Here is a 19,367-nt window from a genome sequence, read left to right as displayed (position 1 = left end):
TACTCAACATTTTGATCTGGGTTGCTAAAACCCCTCTTACGCTTCAACAGGATGCATCCTCAGACACACCCCATCTCTGTTCTTTAAGGCACAATGGAGAGAAGGGTGTATCTGGGGAACACATCTGTTACATACATCAACTGTTTAAATCAAAGGAAATACAGAATTCATTTATGCATCAATTTATCCCCAGGTGTATCTAGTGTAACGGAGGCCAGCTAGTAGTCACTGTGCGAGTAAACCTCACTCCTCTGACGCTCTAATGACTGACGCTAGTGGTTGCAGCTTTTAGCCTCCTTGTTAGAGCGTCCGACTCTCATGCCGTCGGACCCAGATTCGAGTCCCGTTTGGGGCGGGCGGTTCGAACAGGAGGGGTTACATTGGTGTCGTGACCCGGATGGGAGTGAGGTTTAGGGGGGTGAGTGTAACGGAGGCCAGCTAGTAGTTGCTGTGCAAGTAAACCTCACTCCTCTGATCTCAAGAGACGCTCTAGCAACTGACACTAGAGGTTGTAGCCTTTAGCCTCCTTGTTAGAGCGTCCGACTCTCATGCCGGCGGACCCGGGTTCGAGTCCCGCTTGGAGCGGGCGGTTTGAACAGGAGGGGTTACACTAGTGGATTTTCTTCTTTACAAAGCCCATCAACTTTATACACCAACTGTTTTAAAAGTTCACTAATTTCCCCCTCCAACTTCTCTTGAGCCATCATAAGTTTAATCATCTTTGACAACACTTTGTGAGATCACTCAATTTTTCTTAGCAATCTCATCAATTATGTACCTTTTGGGAATATTTTCAGCTGATAAAACATGCAGGTTTATTTCCAGGATTAATGTCTGTTGTAAATTGCACAAGCCAGCAGGTGGCGCTGTTCCCGGGACAATCAGGGCGTGAGGCTCATGCATATACTGACATGTGTCCCAATAAACCAGAAGAAATCCTTATTACATTACATAATCAGCTTAATATGAGTTTTGTGAGCTGTCTCAGTTCTGTGGCTCGATGTAAAACGCCTGTCAATCTGAGCTATCAATCCAATCCCATTTTCATACACATACTCGGTTTAGTTTACATGATGTATGAATGATTTACACAGAACTAGTTTCTGCTTGTGTTTTATATACAAGTCTAGTATAAGTGCAAAAACTGAATGGGTTTATACAATACAGATCATTGAGTTTAAAGTGACAAAGAACAGGATGTGTCATAAGCAACAGATCTTGTAAAAGGTTAACTGAACTGAGCTGTTGTGGTTACTGGTCATGTGGCTGAGATCTCTCATTGGTCAAAAAGATGCAGAAAAACACATTTTAAAAACCTGCATCGGATAGTTCACACATCAAAAAGAGGCCTATCATAGACACTATCATTTTCTCATTCATCAATACTCTTAATGTTGTTTCCAGCCTTTTTACAACTTTGTTCCAACTTTTCACCAGACCTGTCACAGATGATCTGTAGACTAAACCTCTCAAAAAGCCACCAGATCATTATCCTATCTCTGCAGAATTAGACGGATATTTTCACATTGATTGTTTGTATTCACACTCATTTCACTGTAACAGTAAGGTTTGTGTGTGCTGTTTCAGCTCTTTGGCTGTAGGTTGTGTGGTACATTGCACTGTAAAATCCACTATCAACCTCAGTTGTATCTGCCTTAATAAACATATCAAAAATGGAAAGATTTATCCCACAACTATTACACTGCGATGACGGAGTTGACATGTTAAAGCTGTGACCGTATTGACTTCCAAACACTGTTTGTTCAAAATACTAAACAAATATATATATATATATATATATATATATAGTATATATATATATATATATATATATATATATATATATATATATATAAACTTCCAGGACTTCCAGTGTCCGACAGTGAGATTCATGCTGTGTTCCCTCCAGTTTTAGACACGTAGTTGCAAACTTCCCTAAGCACTAGGTTAAAAAAAGGTTAAACACCTCCCAACATGTCATGTGCAAATGTGCAATACTCTGACTCAAACTTTAAATAGGATTTCAAAGCAGTGACATAGGCCAGCTCCTAAAACAGCCAGAAAAACACCATTATTATCATCACACATTCAAAAACAAAACATTTAAAAATAATCCAACAATCATCAAATGACATGAAACATTTCAATACATTTAAATACAACACAATATAACAACACGTATCACAATAAACACATAAACATACACTTCAACTAAATATCACATACCTGGCCAGAGTACAAATCCAGGCCAGGCACAAACCATCACAACCGTCTGCACAAAATATTTTAATACACATGATTAAACAAAATACCAGCTTTGAAAACTATTACATCAAACATATCAGATAAGCATTTGATTTACCTCAATGAATACAAATAGATCGCAGCCACCTATCTGGCGTTGTCACACTCGGCAACAGCTTACAACAACTGTTGTCCAACCCAGGCATAAACCATAAGTTACATCTACATGACACATTTAGATACACATAATTATAAAAATATCCCACTTCTAAAAAACATTGAATCAAACATCACCAATGAAAGTTTGATTTACCTTAAATGAGGAAAGAAAAAACGCAGCCACCTGTCTGGCATTGTCGATTCAGCATGCACACATAGACAGTAAAAGAAATGTTCACAGCGACCCCATAGACTTCAACGCAGAAAAGTGAAGTCAATTAGAAGCACTCACTTCCTGATGGCTGAGCGTACTGCGCAGCCGTAAGCCTTGTTTATACTTGACGCGTCCACACGAGCGAGGGTGCGCGCGGCAAAAATGAGGTCAACGAGGAGTGGGCAGTCGTGCGCGTTGGATGCGGCGTCGCGCACACTGTTACAAAAAATGCGCTGCGCACCGCAAGGCCCCGTTTCACCTGCCGGTGTGCAGCTCATTTTTTGTAACAGTGCGCGCGACTCCGCATCCGAAGATGAATGAGTTCTAGGCGACTCTAGCCGAGCATGACGTCTCATCACACCGGCACCCAGTTTGCACATACAAATGTACAAAATTAGCATACAAAAGTAGAAATAAGCCCTTTTAAATAAAGATCCATGTTTAATCAAAAACAATTCACAAAACTAAATGAAAATGTTTAGTGAAATTAGGAAATGTTTAAGAGATCGTTAATTTAGTTGTATACATGTGTGCAAATATTTTGTTCTCATGTCACAAGTAAAATCAAGGTTTACTGAGTTTTACGCGATTATTTTGTAGTGTGGTTTTCGGTGAAGTGTATTAAAATAAATATCATCACCTGTGCACATTAGCCCACTTCTTTTCAACGCTTTTTCCTGATGGTTTATCCTGTTAAACTGCACCCCCACTTTGGGGCTCACAGCTGAAAACGACCTACCTGAATTAAAACAATTATAGCTCCTGAGAACAGTGTGCTACAGGCACAATTAAGGTATCTTTGGAAAGAAGACACTTGGGACTCTACTAAAAAGCAATCAGAGTTGATAATTCTCAAACAGATAAAAAATTATAATAGCTGAAATGCCTCAAAAATTATTTACACTACACAGAATGTTGTATTATTTCATGTAAAAATATATGAAAATAGACCTGGAGGAATCCAGTTCAGTTATGGATTGCACACGACTTATCAGTTTATAGTTCAAGTTTGAGGAATATATAATGAAAAATGTGGTTCCTGCAAGCTTTTTTCCAAGACTATGTCTGTTCCATTTCTCCCTCCGCCTGCTTGAGGCACATCCCCAGAAATGACATCTCCCAACTAAAACAATTGCAGTTGCTGAACAATTTGCACTACATGCACAATTTAGACATCTTTAAAAAGAAGACACTTTAGAGTTTATTACCCAAACATTAAAGTAGAAAAAAACTTAGAAAGACAAACAGTTATAGAAGTTGAAGTGTCTTGAAGATGATTTGTGCTACAATGAACACTTTATTATTTGATGTAAAAATATATGAAAATAAGCCTGGAGCAATCCAGTTAGTTAATGAATTGAAAGGCACAAGTCTCATCAGTTTATATTTAAAATTTGACGAAGATATCATGAAAAATGGGGTTCCTGCATGCTTTTTTCTAAGAATATGTCCAGGTGCCAAGAAACCTACAGGAGACTTGATAACCTAATGTTATGAAGTGTACTGCAAGCTGTTTTAGCCATCATATATGATGCTTGAATGCTTTTTCAACTATAAAATAATAGGCTGAACCATAAGACTTTGTATTAGTGATTTATTTGTACAACAGAACTTATAAAAATATAATAAAAATGAAATATTAATAAAAAAAGAGCTAAACTTCTTTGCAACTGAAAATACAACAAGTAATATAAGTATAATAACTATAAATATAACTAGTAATATAAATAACAATATAATATAAATATATAGCTATAAAAACACACACAATTTGCAAATGTAAAAAAAAAAACATTTACTGGCCTTTTACTGGCGGATTCAGGTCTACAACAGCAAGTGCAGATCTTGAAGAATCTGAAAGCGTTCTTCTCTTTTCTGCTGGTTGGCTGCTGCTTGGATGCCATAGCTCATCTGAAGACTCAACCTGATGCCTGTAGAATGGCAAGGAAAGGAATGAGAATTAGCACTGCATGTCCTATTTCTGTATAGTTTGCCCATTCAATCAACAATCACACTGTCATCATTCACTCTAATTACAGGCCATCCCATGAACAATGAAACTGATGGGCAGTCGGTTAGACAGCATTCATATTGACGGCGGCCCATACATTCTCACACAGCCCAAGCATCAATCTAACGGCCGGCTATACAGTGAGCATTCATATTGACGGCGGCCCATATATTCGCACACAGTCCTACAATCAATATAATGGCCGGTGATACAGTGAGCATTCAACAATCACACAGATGGTCGGCCGTCCAGAACTTTTCTTTTTTCGTCAATTTGATTTTGTAGCACAGGAGAAAAAAATGCATTTTATATATTATATATATATATATATTTTTTTTCTGTGTGTGCTAGAAAAAATGCTAAATATCAGTATATGTATAATCTATACTGGTATATTGTAATTTTTCTAGCACACAGGAAAAACATAAAATAAATACATATATATATATATATATATATATATATATATATATATATATATATATATATATATATATATATATATATATATATATATATATATATATAAACAATTACATGTGTTATATATATATATGTTTTATTTACACACACATGGGGAAAAATTATATATACTTTTTCCCCATGTGTGCTAGGAAAAATGCAAAATATCAGCATATGTATAATGCATACTGGTATATTGCATTTTTTCTAGCACACAGAAACAATAAAATAAATACATTCTCACACACATTCTCAATATACATAAACAACTACACATAGCAACTCACCGGTATGTTATTGGATCAACTTCTCTGTCAACAAGCACCGTCATCGCTGTGTTCACTCTCCTTTTTCACATCGCTGCTTCGAGTGAGCTCAAATAAAGCATCTTCAGCACAATAAAAACTTCTTTTGACGATCCATTGGATAATACATTCCGTCCAGTTAGTAATATTAGCAAACAGTTACTACAAAGAGACCGTCTGTTTGTTTACTAGCGCGTTAGCTTTTAGCTGTCAGATGGGGGAGTGTCAAACTCGCTGCATCTCGTGGGAGATAGCGCCACATTGGCACATTCAGATGAATAAATATTCACGCCCATGTGACAAATATACACATGCAAGGTCTCGTTGGAATCGTGTGCTCATTGGCTACATTTTCTGTCAGTCATGACGATTCAATGCTTTTATTGGCTCCAGATAAACAGACAATATCATTGGATGAGCACATCATGACATCACCTAAAACGAATGGTATGGTTGGATATTTTTGACTATATCCCGGCTATCTTTGCATGTTTTTGAGTGGGGTTAGTTGTAGAATGTTCGTAACATTCTAAGCTATAAACCCATGCCACTTTATGCTACCGGGAGACTGTTTTTGGTGCATTATTTTATTGCATAACAGTCTAGTATGATACTCCGCTCCGCGGAAATGCGATGTAAACAAAGGATTAACCATCAATATTACACCATTATCGTTTCGTTGGATTAAAAATGCTCTATGGGATGTTATTCAGTGGACCCTCACCTTTCCATTCATTCTGGATTTTTAAGCAGTGGATGCGTGTGTGGCTCGTAATTAGGACACAAAAGGTATGTGCTCTGTTTTTATTTATAAAATCGTTGATGTGTATTGCTTACATTGATGCAAAAATACAGCCGTTATAAGCTTTTCACTGAAAAACAGTGGTCTGTCCTCGATGCTTGAGGTTTAGACCTTTAGAATGATATATAGTTTGTCAAGATTAATGATGTTTTTTTACGTTAAATCTATTAACAAACAATACACTCGTGCTAAAAATAGCGCTTCAACCCGTGCACGTGCTCATGAAGCTTAAGGAGATTTATAAAACAATTCCTCCGAGTCGCCCTCTGTCATTTCAAAGAATAGCACAACGGCGAGCGCATCGAGTATAAATGCCTCGTCCTTTTGGGGAGGAAAAAAAAGTAGGCTGGCTTTCACCCAAATATATATATATACATATATACAAATATAGAACAAAAGCCAAATATATTATCAACCTTATTGGGCGAACTCAAATGAAAGTGTTCCCGCATTACAGAACCATCACAAAGTCTCGCAACAATAAACTTGCGTAATACAACAGTTCTAACAACCTGTGTCCAGCTTTTTGAATCAGAGTATGAAGCAGTCACGTGAGTGTGTGTGAAATGAAGCTTCGGACATCATTGGTCACGTGATTTTGATAGAACGAATCAAGCATCCTTACAGAGCTTCACTGAAAATCGTTTCATTTTTTGACACACGCTTCGGAGCTTTGGTGTCACTGTTAACATCACTACGATTGTGACGTCACAGCATATTGCGTTTAATTTACCCCACCACAAACAACTCTATTATATTTTCATTATTTTTTTACAACATTTAAAACAACCCAAACACACCTATATACATATAGAAGGCTGCATTAAACAATTTCGTAAGGGAAAAACACAATAATAAATCAATTCCATAGTGGATTCCAAGTGATCAAGTGCTCAGGACATTCCAGTTCAGTCCATAGCAAAGGTTCGGCCAGTAGTGGGCACTCATGCAACTTAAGCAATGACGTACATCCGAGTGAACGAGACCGAGGGAAGTTAGCAAGTGAAGGGCATAATAAAAACTAACTGGAACGATGAGCAGGAAATGGGAAGTGCTCCTCAGAGTTAAAGCTGCCCATTACACTGCCTGATTTATTCAGAATTATAAAAAATCCTGACGGAGTTGACGCAAAGTGAAGACAAAACTTTGATTGATATTGTTTGATATCTTAATGATGAAATTATAATGAATAATAATGAAAGTAACTGTGTATGTTTTAATTTGTTGAATTTTTGAACACTTTGTTTTTTACATAGTGACCTCATGCTGAGGACAGGTTAGATTACATGTGTTTCCAAGTATAGAGTGTGCTTTTAAAATAATACTAAAGCAATTATTTAAATGTTTAAAGCAATGAATGCCCAGGTATACACAATTCCCTTAGAGGTACATTTTTAAAGGGTTAGTTCACCCAAAAATGAAAATTCTGTCATTAATTACTTACCCTCATGTCGTTCGACACCCGTAAGACCTCCGTTCATCTTCGGAACAGAAATGAAGATATTTTAGTTGAAATCTGATGGCTCTGAAAGGCCTCCATTGGCACAATGGCACTTTACACTCTCAAGACCCTTAAAAGGTACTAAAGACGCCGTTACAAAGTCCATCTCACTACAGTGGTTCTAAAATAACTTTATGAATCGGCGAGAATAGTTTTAGTCAGCAAAAAAACCCTAAATAACGACTTACATAGTGATGACGATTTCAAAACAAGGCATCATGAAGCTTCGAAGCGTTATGAATCAGTGAGCCGAATCATGAGTCAGATCGCGTGTCAAACCGCCAAACTGCTGAAATTTGGCGATTCAAACCACTGATTCAACAATAAACAATTCAACAACAATTCTGGACAATAAACACAGCATTTCTCAAGGACAATTTTTGAAGGGGACACGAATAATACAGCGAAAATTGTACTTGTAAGTATATTTGTGGCATTTTGGTGCACTGGAAAATTATCTCATGTCCTTTTTTATTTTCTGTGTCATTTTATCTGGCCAACAACTAAAAGTAATAAGAGTTATCATCGGTTCACCACGCGGTAATATAATTCTTAAGTTATCTTGCTTCTTCCACATAGCATAAAATAGCCCTTACTGGAGGTCAGCAACTACTGAAGAACGTCTCGGTTACGGATGTAACCCTCGTTCCCTGAGGAGGGAACGGAGACGTAACGTTAGTGACTAACGAATGGGGGTTTCGCTTAGAAGCCTATCAACTTCGAGTTTAGAGAAAACGCCCAATGGCGTGCCAATGCCATGGGGCATGCGGAATTTGCATACGTAACTCCGCCTCACCGCGTGAGTATATAAGGAAGTACGTGGCAATATCGCATTATATTACCTGCTTGAGGAGCCAAGACTGAACTCCTGCGTTCCAGGTAGCACATCTGAAGTGGCAACGGGACGTTACGTCTCCGTTCCCTCCTCAGGGAACGAGGGTTACATCCGTAACCGTGACGTTCCCTTTCGTTCAGTCACTACGACGTAACGTTAGTGACTAACGAATGGGGGTCCCAATATAATCCCGCCACTCAGCTGTCTTCCAGCGCCCTGCGTAAGTGTGAGTACCCTGTCGTAAGACTAATACGGACAAAGGACTCCCACTTAACACAGGAATACCAAGGTACACTGGGAAGCATATCCCAGTGAGGGAATGCCAAGATGCCTACCCATGGGGAGGACTTAAGAGACACATATGACCCGCTATGGGCTGCATATGGAAGATCTCTAGGGTACCAGCCGAAGGTGGATTTTTAACCCTAGGGGTGGCGGGGACACGCCAAGGGAAGAAACCCGCTCACTGCGGAGACTTACGGTGAAATACACATGTGGGGGTCGCCGGAGGGGAACCATGCACATGGGGCACCTGGCCGGACATGAGGGTCTGGGCTCGAAAGGGCAGACTGAACTGATATCGGCGTCGACAGTGCTGGAGGAGCTCAGGGCTCTCGGGGAGCTCACCTGAGGAAAAATCGCACGTATCCAGTCCGTGGAGTGGAATGGCGAGCAAGCGAAGACACCTGAGCCTGGTCCATTACCGGCCCCTCTGGGGGGCGAGTACATAGTCGGACACTGGCTCCACTCGGAGATTGTGGAATCTGGCGAATGTGTTAGGTGTTGCCCAGCCTGCAGCTCTGCAGATGTCTGCTAGCGAGGCGCCATGCGCTAAAGCCCAAGAGGAGGCCACACTCCTAGTGGAGTGTGCCCTCACACCAAGGGGACATGGTCGACCTTGCTGCTGGTAAGCCAAAACAATGGTGTCCACTATCCAGTGAGACAGCCTTTGCTTTGAGAGAGCACTTCCCTTCCGCTCTCCACCATAACAGACAAAGAGCTGGTCTGAGGTCCTGAAACACTGCGTCATGTCTACGTGGGCGCGGAGGGCGCGTACTGGACAGAGCAATGCCAAGGCTGGGTCTGCCTCCTCCAAAGGCAGCGCTTGCAGGTTCACCACCTGGTCCTTAAACGGAGTGGTGGGAACCTTGGGCACATATCCAGGCCGGGGTCTCAGGATCACGTGAGAGTTAGCCGGCCCGAACTCCAGGCACGCTTCGTCAACCGAAAATGCCTGCAGGTCCCCGACCCTCTTAACTGAGGCCAATGCGGTCAGCAGAGCCGTCTTCATAGACAGGAACTTAATATCAACCGACCGCAAAGGCTCAAAGGGAGGCCTCTGCAGAGCACTTAACACTACTGCGAGGTCCCAAGAGGGTACGAGAGGAGAGCGAGGAGGATTCAGTCTCCTCGCTCCCCTCAGGAACCTGATGACCAGGTCGTGCTGACTTACCTTCTTGTTCCCCAAAAGATCGTGGTGGGCAGATATTGCGGCCACATATACTTTGAGGGTGGAGGGAGACAGCCTTCGCTCCAGCCCCTCTTGGAGAAACTCAAGCACGGACCCGATCGGGCATTTCCAGGGGTCTTCTTGGCGGGAAGAGCACCAGGTGACGAAAAGGTTCCACTTCAACGCATAGGCATGCCGAGTGGACTCTGCCCTAGCGGAAGTGATGGTGGCGACCACCGTAGGTGGCAGGCCACTCAAACCTGCCGCGTACCGTCTAGGAGCCACACGTGGAGGCTCCAGAGGTCGGGACGCGGGTGCCATAGGGTGCCCCGTCTCTGAGTAAGGAGGTCCGGATTTTGGGGAACCAGGTCCGGCCGTGCCAGTACGGGGCGACCAAAAGGACCTGCTCCTTGTCCTCCCTGATCTTGCACAGGAGCTGTGCGAGTAGGCTCACTGGGGGGAACGCATATTTGTGTAGGCTCCGCGGCCAGCTGTGCGCCAGTGCATCCGTGCCGAGCGTGCCCTCGGTCAGGGAATAGTACAGGCTGCAGTGGGAAGAGTCGTGGGAGGCAAACAGATCTACCTGTGCGTCGCCGAACTGTTCCCAAATCAGCTGAACTGTCTGGGGATGGAGTCTCCATTCTCCCGGGAGAGGCTGAAACCGCGGGCGCTCGTCGGCTGCGTGGTTCAGGACTCCCGGAATATGGACAGCACGAAGGGACCTCAGGCGGTTGATGGTGGTTGATGTACGCTACTACGGCCGTGTTGTCTGACCGGACAAGCACATGTTGACCCTTCAGCAGCGCTCGGAAGCGGTGCAGGGCGAACCGTACTGCCAGCAACTCGAGGCAATTGACATGCAGGAGGCGCTGGGGTCCTGTCCAGGAGCCCACGGCTGCTTGTCCATTGCACATGGCACCCCAGCCCGTGGCAGAGGCATCCATCGATACGACAACATGCCTGGAAACTCGTTCTAAGGGCACACCGGCCCGTAGAAAACTGAGGTTCGACCACGGGGTGAGCGTCTGTAAGCAGGCCCGAGTCACTTGGATCCGGAGCGTGCCAGAAAGCCATGCCCATCTCGGGACTCGATCGCGAAGCCAGTGCCGAAGCGGTCTCATATGAAGCAATCCGAGCGGCGTTACCGCGTCTGCAGATGCCATATGCCCCAGGAGCCTCTGAAATAGTTTCAGTGGAACCGCACTCTTGCTCTCGATTTGACGGAGGCAAGTCAGCAGAGACTGCGCGCGCTCGCTCGTAAGCTGCGCGCACATGGCGACCGAGTCGATCTCCATACCGAGAAAAGAGATCCTCTGCACTGGGCAAAGTTTGCTCTTTTCCCAGTTGACCCGATGGCCCAGACGGGCTAAGTGGTGGATAACCAGATATCTGTGTCCGCAAACCTGCTCTCGAGAGTGACCCAGTATGAGCCAGTCGTCGAGGTAGTTCAGGATGCGGAGCCCGTGCTGCCTCTGCAATCTTCGTGAAGACGCAAGGGGACAGAGATAGCCCGAATGGGAGAACCGCGTACTGATATGCCCGCCCCTCGAAAGCAAACCGTAGGAACGGTGTGTGTCGAGGAAGGATGGAGACATGGAAGTAGGCGTCATTCAGGTCAATCGCTGCAAACCAATCGTGAGGACGAACGCATTCGAAAAGGCGTTTCGCAGTCAACATCTTGAACGGAAGCCGGTGAAGGGATCGGTTCAAGATGCGAAGGTCCAGGATTGGTCGTAACCCACCGGTTTTCTTGGGTACAATGAAGTAGGGGCTGTAGAACCCCGACTTCATTTCGGCCGGAGGGACAGGCTCGATCGCACCCTTCGCCAGTAGAGTGGCAATCTCCGCACGCATGACGGGGGCATGGGCCCCGGTCACGGTATAGCGGACTCCCCTGTAACAGGGAGGAGCCTGCGCGAACTGAATCGCGTAGCCGAGCCTGACGGTCCGCGCAACCCAGCGGGACAGTCCCGGAAGCTGAAGCCACGCTTCCAGAGACTGCACCAACGGGGTCATACGGACGGCAGACGTACCCAGGGTGGGGCAGCGAGGCAGCATTACCGGCCCGGACAGGGGAGGCTGTTGGGCGTCCCGGGGTCGGGGCACGGTTAACGGCTGCGCCCTGACAGAGGAGACCAGGGAAGGACGCACGTTCCACTGGGGTCTGCTCTGCCAGGGGGCTGGCGACAGAGAGGGACGAGAGTGGCGAGACCCGAGGGTGGCGCGCACTGCCCTCATCGATCTCTGGGGGCTCAGGGATGGGGTTGTCAGTTCTTTCTTTAACCACATTAGGGTGCTGCTGACCCGGGGGCCAGCAGCTGAACAAAAGATTCTCCCCCGGCCCTCCACCGGGGGAAGGAGCGGCCCTGCTGCCGTCTCCTGGAAAGAACTGCCCATTAGAGGTCTTCACGGGTCCAAAAATTCATACCCGAACCCGAAGAGACCCGTAATGTGCTTAACGGAACCGACCCGGACCCGTCTATTATTTCAAAAGCTGGACCCGGACCCGTGAAGATTCGAGAAATGCCAAAAACGTAGTACCCGGAACCGACCTGGACCCGTCTATTATTTAAAAGCTGGAACCGAACCCGGCGTGAAGACACAGACCCGACTGGACCCGTTTGTCACATATTCCACAATAACTGATATTAACAAGTCAATAAACAAGTTATGAAAAATATAACTTTTTGTCTTACCTAGCCGTCGTCTCCCTTCCTTGTAACGTTACTTGTGATGCATTACATCCTTGCCAAAAAGTTAAATCCATGTTATTCCTCTCTTGTTATTCCAAGCATGCTTAATTCACTCATCATTTCAGCTTTAAAAGTCCACTTTATGTCACGGTGACGGATGACAAATGCGTCTTTGCAGATTTGCATTTCGACTCAAGTTAACTCGCATAATAACTTTGACTGTTTGCCTTTTTGAACTATAATAGCGATTGCTCGTTCGGTGGCCGCTGACGTCCGCATTATTTATTTGCTATAATCTCTGTGAGCGAGCCTGACCACCAAAACTTTAAGAAACGGAAGACGGTTCATTCATATTATTATTAAAGTCAATCACAGCGGAAGCTCGGGTTGCCATAGAAATGACACGCGCTTGATACTGCGCACATGCGCGGTGGCTGGAGCAACCTGAAATATGAGCTTTTTTACGCAATTTGAGCATCATAGAAAACATTTGTGACAGTTCAACTGAGATTTTGTTGCTGATTTTAAATATATTATTTAAATATAATTTCAAATCAAACTTCAACAGTGCGTCACACGTAGACAGCACTTACTTTTTTCTCATGTTTGTCCACAATATGCATGAAGGATGCCCGGACAGAAGAGGTGCCGTGGGTTTAACTTCTTTATATTCGTTGTTTTTTAGCTTTTTTCACACATCACTCATGAAGGTAACCATTATTATTACCGTGCGCTTGCAGAGAGAGCAAGCGAGAGAGAGAGAGAGAGAGAGAGAGAGCGAGCGCGTGAGGCGAGCGAGCAAGAGAGAGAGAGATCACTCGTGTTTTTCTTCTTTCTTTTTTTTAAACCTTATTTCCCGGCTCACACTTTTCTTATCCTAATTTTACAGTTGCAAGTTACAAAAAACACACAAGCAGTGCTGACTGACTCTGATCACGGGCAGGTGTTCTCCGAGTCCGGATCGACTCGGGTATTGCACACAATGTTAAACAGACCCGGGACCCGTAGTAATAGATTGGGACCCGACCCGGACCCGGCTGATCATTTAAAATATAGACCCGAACCCGTACGGGTCCCGGGTCGGGTCCCGGGTCCACGGGTCTCGGGGGCTCCGTGAAGACCTCTACTGCCCATCCCTGAGCCGTCCGCATCAGGAGCACCGCTTATCCTGGCGTTTTTCGCGGGCTGCGGGGCTGGAGCGGACTGGGACGCCTTCCTGCGGCTGCCTCTGCGCGGCCCGGGTGGAGGCTTCTGCTTGGGTGGCGCAGAGGTAGAGGGAGCCGCAGGAGGGCGCCCTCGGCGGCGAGCAGGCTGAGGCAACTGCGCGGGCGGAGGGGTGGAGGCAGCAGCTGACCGCCGGGGCAGTATGTGTTTTATAGCCTCAGTCTGCTTCTGAGCGGCCGAGAACTGTTGGGCGAAGCTCTCGACCGCCCCGCCGAATAGCCCATCCTGGGATATGGGGGCGTTGAGGAAACGGGTTCGCTCAGCGTCACGCATATCGGCCAGGGTGAGCCATAGATGACGCTCCTGGACCACATTTGTGGACATCACCTGACCCAGGGAGCGTGCGGTCACCTTCGTCGCCCGGAGAGCGAGGTCGGTGGCGGCACGCAACTCATTGCTGAGTCCTGGGTCAGCCCCCCCCTCGAGCATATCACACAGCAACTTGGCTTGGTAAGCCTGAAGAGTTGCCATGGTATGCAAAGAAGCAGCGGCCTGCCCCGCAGCTCTATAGGACTTCGCCACCAGGGATGACGAAAACCTACAGGCCTTGGAGGGGTGCTTTGGGTCACCACGCCAGGACGAAGCGCTCTGCGGACACAGTTGCATCGCAACAGAACGCTCGACTGGGGGGACCCCAGTGTACCCATGAGCCGCGGCTCCATCGAGGGAGGTGAAGGCGGAAGAGTTCGCCAAACGTTCGCGGGAAGACAACGGGGACTTCCAGGAACGCGCAATCTCTTCATGCACCTCAGGGAAGAAAGGTATTGGAGGAGCGGTCGGACGGGTGTCCGAGCGCGCCGCCCCCAAAAACCAATCGTCCAACCGCGAACGCTCAGGCTGAGGCGGAGGGTTCCACTCCAACCCAAGCGCTGCGGCGGCCCGAGACAGCATGGCTGTCAATTCTGGGTCCGACTCGGGCAATGCTGGCGCACCCGAGGGTGGCAGCACAGCCGAATCATCATCCTCAGATGACTCCAGCCCACCTTGTGATGCGGCGATAGACATCTCTTCGTCCTCCACAGCGCCAAATGCCACAGTCGGGACAGCAGGAGCCGGCCCCGATGTAGACGTCTGAGCACGGGCCGGGTCAGGTGCATGAGAGGGGGGTGTGGGCCAAGGAACTAGCGTCAGAGCTTTGTTCCACACCGTCACCCTCAGATCACCCTGGCCACCAGCCAAAGTGCCGCCTCCGGGGGAGACCGCAGATTGGGGGGTGACAGAGGGGACTCTCACTCCGGCATCAGCACGGAGTTCACGGAGTTCACGGAGTTCACGGAGTCTCGATCGTAGCACCGAGATGGCCATGTTCCCGCAGAGAGAACATGAGTCACCCACGAGCGTTGCCTGAGCGTACTGAAAGCCCAAACACGTCACGCAGCGCTCGTGCCCGTCGAAAGGCAGAAGAGATCAACCGCACCCAGAAGTGCAAGGACGAAACATCCTGAAAAGGACGTGTCACGTGCAAGCTCTTTTGTGAGAGGAAACTTTGCAGTCGATGCCAAAGCGCCCAGGGAAACACACACCAGCTGTCAAACAGACCACTGCGCAGATCAGCAGGCAGGAAGTATGCGATCACTGGAACGCGCCGTCACACCAACACCGACTGGAAAGCTGCTCGTCTCGAAGAAGCTGACAAGTCTCAGAAGGCTGTAGGAGTGAAGAGGTCCTCTTGGCTCCGAAAGCAGAAACATAATGCGATATTGCCACGTACTTCCTTATATACTCACGCGGTGAGGCGGAGTTACGTATGCAAATTCCGCATGCCCCATGGCATTGGCACGCCATTGGGCGTTTTCTCTAAACTCGAAGTTGATAGGCTTCTAAGCGAAACCCCCATTCGTTAGTCACTAACGTTACGTCGTAGTGACTGAACGAAAGGGAACTGTGTTCTCTCTCTCTCGTGTGTGTGTGTCGGTGAGGTGCGCGGTGGACCAAACTACTGTGGGGCAAGAGAGGGGGGACTCAAAATGTTTCTAAACTTAAAACGCATTTTTTCCCCGTTTGCGTTTGTATTGTTTTGCTACTTACACAATTGTTTTAAGTATATAGAGCTAATTATATTATTTACAATATACAATGTCGTTTTTAACGATATTTTTAGGGGGGGACAACCCTCAGAATGGATCCTGACCCCCCAAGGATTTACGCCTATGCATCTCCCATTCCCTTAAAAAAGCCAGTTGCACTCGCACCATGGTGGATTCGCTATTTACATGGAGGAATCCATGTAAACATGGAGGAATCTAGACACCCTCAACCTGACGAATCAGTTTAAAGGGTAACTTCAGTGATTTAGCATTAAGCTTTGTATCAGTAGAAACCCAGTAGTATATTCAAATTATGGTACTTTTTTCCCCCCGAAAAAATCCTCCGATGACGCAAAGGAAAGGATTTTTTGGCCAGAGGCTAGAGACTACAGCCAGTAGAAGGAGCTTTTCCGCAGGTTTTCACAGGGCTCTTCTGCAGTTATTTTTCTCTGTTTGCATTCACTCATTTCCCAAAGTCATCTTGAATGGTGAATTGTCAATACAGCTGAATATTGAGAGAACATCACATAAGCTGACTTTATAAACTGATGCTGATTTTCCTAAAATGTTTTCGTTTTAGTCGGCATTATGGAGATCAGTGTTCCCTTTGGTTGGGCTCTTGAACTTCATTTATATTATTTTAATTATCTTTATATTGATGCAGCGATGCAACAAGAAATCACAGTTATTTGATTTCAAAGGAAAGGAAGTATTAAATAACTATAGTTCACATAACTATATTTCATGTCAAATAATGATATTTTATAATTGTATTGCTAACACTTAAGTCATAAAGACCGTGTGAAACTTTTAATTGAGTGGATATAATCCCTCTATATTTGTGACAATATATTGCAATTGATCATGCTTGAGACACACACATACACACACACACACACCAATATTCAACATTAAAGTTTTTCTCAATTGTTTACACACATTTTCTGAAAGCATGCCTCATTTTCTCAGAACTCTACACACAAATAAAAAATAAAAAACACACACAATGGGCAAAACCCCTCAATTCTCCTGCAAAATGAAACTTTAAATTCAAAACAATGTTATTTCTTTTCAATATGGGATTTTGTTTTCAAATGACACACACAAACCATCATATGAATAGACATTTATAAGAACCAGTTGAACACTGATGTGCTCAATGGAAAACACTTCTTCTCCTTTCATCATAATGACTTAGGTCTTTTTTGGTTCAGTGTTACACTTACAACAGACAGTACATACTTAAGTGTGTTGTAAAATATTTGAGGATATTGTTTTCATACTCAGAACACACAAATACACGGTAACAAATATACTTTATTTTTCCCACAAAAACAATGTACACAGTGTACACCCCAACCATCACAAAGTTGCACATACAGTGGTCTACATACAAAACAACAGAAGAATATACTGTACAGTTACAGTAAAAAAAAAAAAAAAAAAAGATTTAACTATGCTGCATCCTCTCTTCGGTTTCTCACCTGTTGCCCTTTTATGCTAAAGCTCTGTTTGCTAATTGTAAAACTGCGTGACAGGTGTTTGCCCATGTGAAGAGTCAGTGTGCATATTTGAATGGCAGTGTGTTCCTTGTGAAAACAAGAGATTTTCTGCATGAAAACTGTGCCAAATGCAGAGAATTGTGTGTAGTGTTTTGAAAAAAGTGTGTTTTAGAACTGCAATTTGAGTGTAAAGCAGGAATTGTGCTTGTAGTTTAGCAGAATTGGTTCAGGGGGTTGGTGAATGAGTTACATGTTGTGGTCATTGTGTCTCAAGTACCAGAATTTGTGTGTAAACAATTGAAAAAAACTGTAAAACACAACAATGGTAACAATTAAATGTTTTCTAAAGTAAATGATCAAGTACTCTGTTATGTTTTGTTTTCTAGAGCTCTTGTGTAAGTGAACTATACTAACTAAGCATTTGTCAGTACAGCATACCATATTTCACTTTACTTGTTTTTTTTAAAGCAGTCAATTGAAATGCTTTTTTAAAGTATGCTAACTAATTAGATGTAATAGTTAATAGTCTCTTATTGGTCTGTTTAGCTGATCCATGTATGGAACAAACAAAACAAGCCCTGAAAATGAAAAAGAACACACATTATACAGACACTTGGTGTTTAAATTGATTAGATGATTAGTAAGATAGAGTAAGTAATTAGATGTTTTTTTATATATATATATATATATATATATATATATATATATATATATATATATATATATATATATATATATATATATATATATATATATATATATGTTTGGCCTGAGGATTTTGTTGTTGTTGTTGTTGTTGCTGCATTTACACATTCTGAACAGCAGGAGTCACCGGCATGTGGCATTTTGAAACTTTCAATTCAATTGCTTCATTTCAAAGCTCCCATTAGTCTTGGTGTCCTCATAATGTGTCTATGAAGTTTTTAGCTCAAAATACCTCTCAGATGATTTATTCTACTATGCTGAAAATGCTCATTTTGAGTGGAAACAAAAACATGCTGTTTTCATGCATGTATCTTTAAATGCAAATGAGTTGCTGCTCCCGAAACAAAAACGATGTACTAAAAATGATCTTTGTATAGATGACAACATTATTAAAGCGAATCTGTATCATACGCTGTGAGATTTTATTGCTTAAAAGTTTGCATTATCAGCGATCAACATGTTGACAATAGCAAGTTCCTGTTCTTTATTTAGGAGCTTTCCTCTGCCCCCTGATGGATGAAGACGTTGAATCCTTAGATAGACAAAATACAGTTAGGGACCAGAGGCATACAGTCACTGTAATACATGGTAAAAGTATTTACACTTTGCAGTAGGAGAAGCCCTTATACAATATCCTACCTGTTGGTTTCTTGAAAAATCTGGATAATGGATGCCATTGTGTCCCGGCTGAGATTTGGCTGTACTCGTTCACCGGCCTCTCTGTATGATAGCCTGTGGTTTATGACATGGTCTATGATAGTAGCTCTTATTTCATCAGATACCCTAATTTTGGCCCTTCTTTGAGCACCACCATGCATTCTAACTCCTCAATCTCTACCTTGCCCTTGTCCAGGCATTCCTCTCCCTTGCCCTTGTCCCAATCCTCTCCCTTGCCCTGGTACTCATCTTCCTCTCCCTTGTGCAGGCATTTTTCTGACTTTCTTTGTGTTGCTCTATATTGTTCCTTTTTCACACAAGAGTAGCCCAAATAGGCCCTCTTTTACTGTATACCAGTGGTTCCCAAACCTGTCCTGAAGGACCACCAGCCCTGCACATTTTGTATGTCTCCCTTTATCTGACACACTCATTTCAGGTCTTGCAGTCTCTACTAATGAGCTAATGAGTTGAATCAGGTGTGTTTGATGACATGTATGTAGAAAACATCTCGGTTACGTATGTAACCCTCGTTCCCTGAGGAGGGAACAGAGACGTACGTTAGTGACTAACGAATGG

General features: G+C 44.2%; 1 long non-coding RNA gene across 1 annotated transcript in view; it reads left to right on the top strand.

Moving 5' to 3' along the window:
* Positions 1 to 19,367, top strand: part of LOC307120648 — a 224,442-nt gene that overhangs the window by 46,144 nt on the left and 158,931 nt on the right. The gene's annotated exons all lie outside the window — the stretch shown is intronic.

The sequence above is a fragment of the Gobio gobio genome, assembly GCF_949357685.1.
Source record: "Gobio gobio genome assembly, chromosome: 2".
Classification (NCBI taxonomy): Eukaryota; Metazoa; Chordata; class Actinopteri; order Cypriniformes; family Gobionidae; genus Gobio; species Gobio gobio.
Note: the sequence above shows the minus strand (reverse complement) of the source record. Positions and strands in the feature narration are given on the sequence as shown.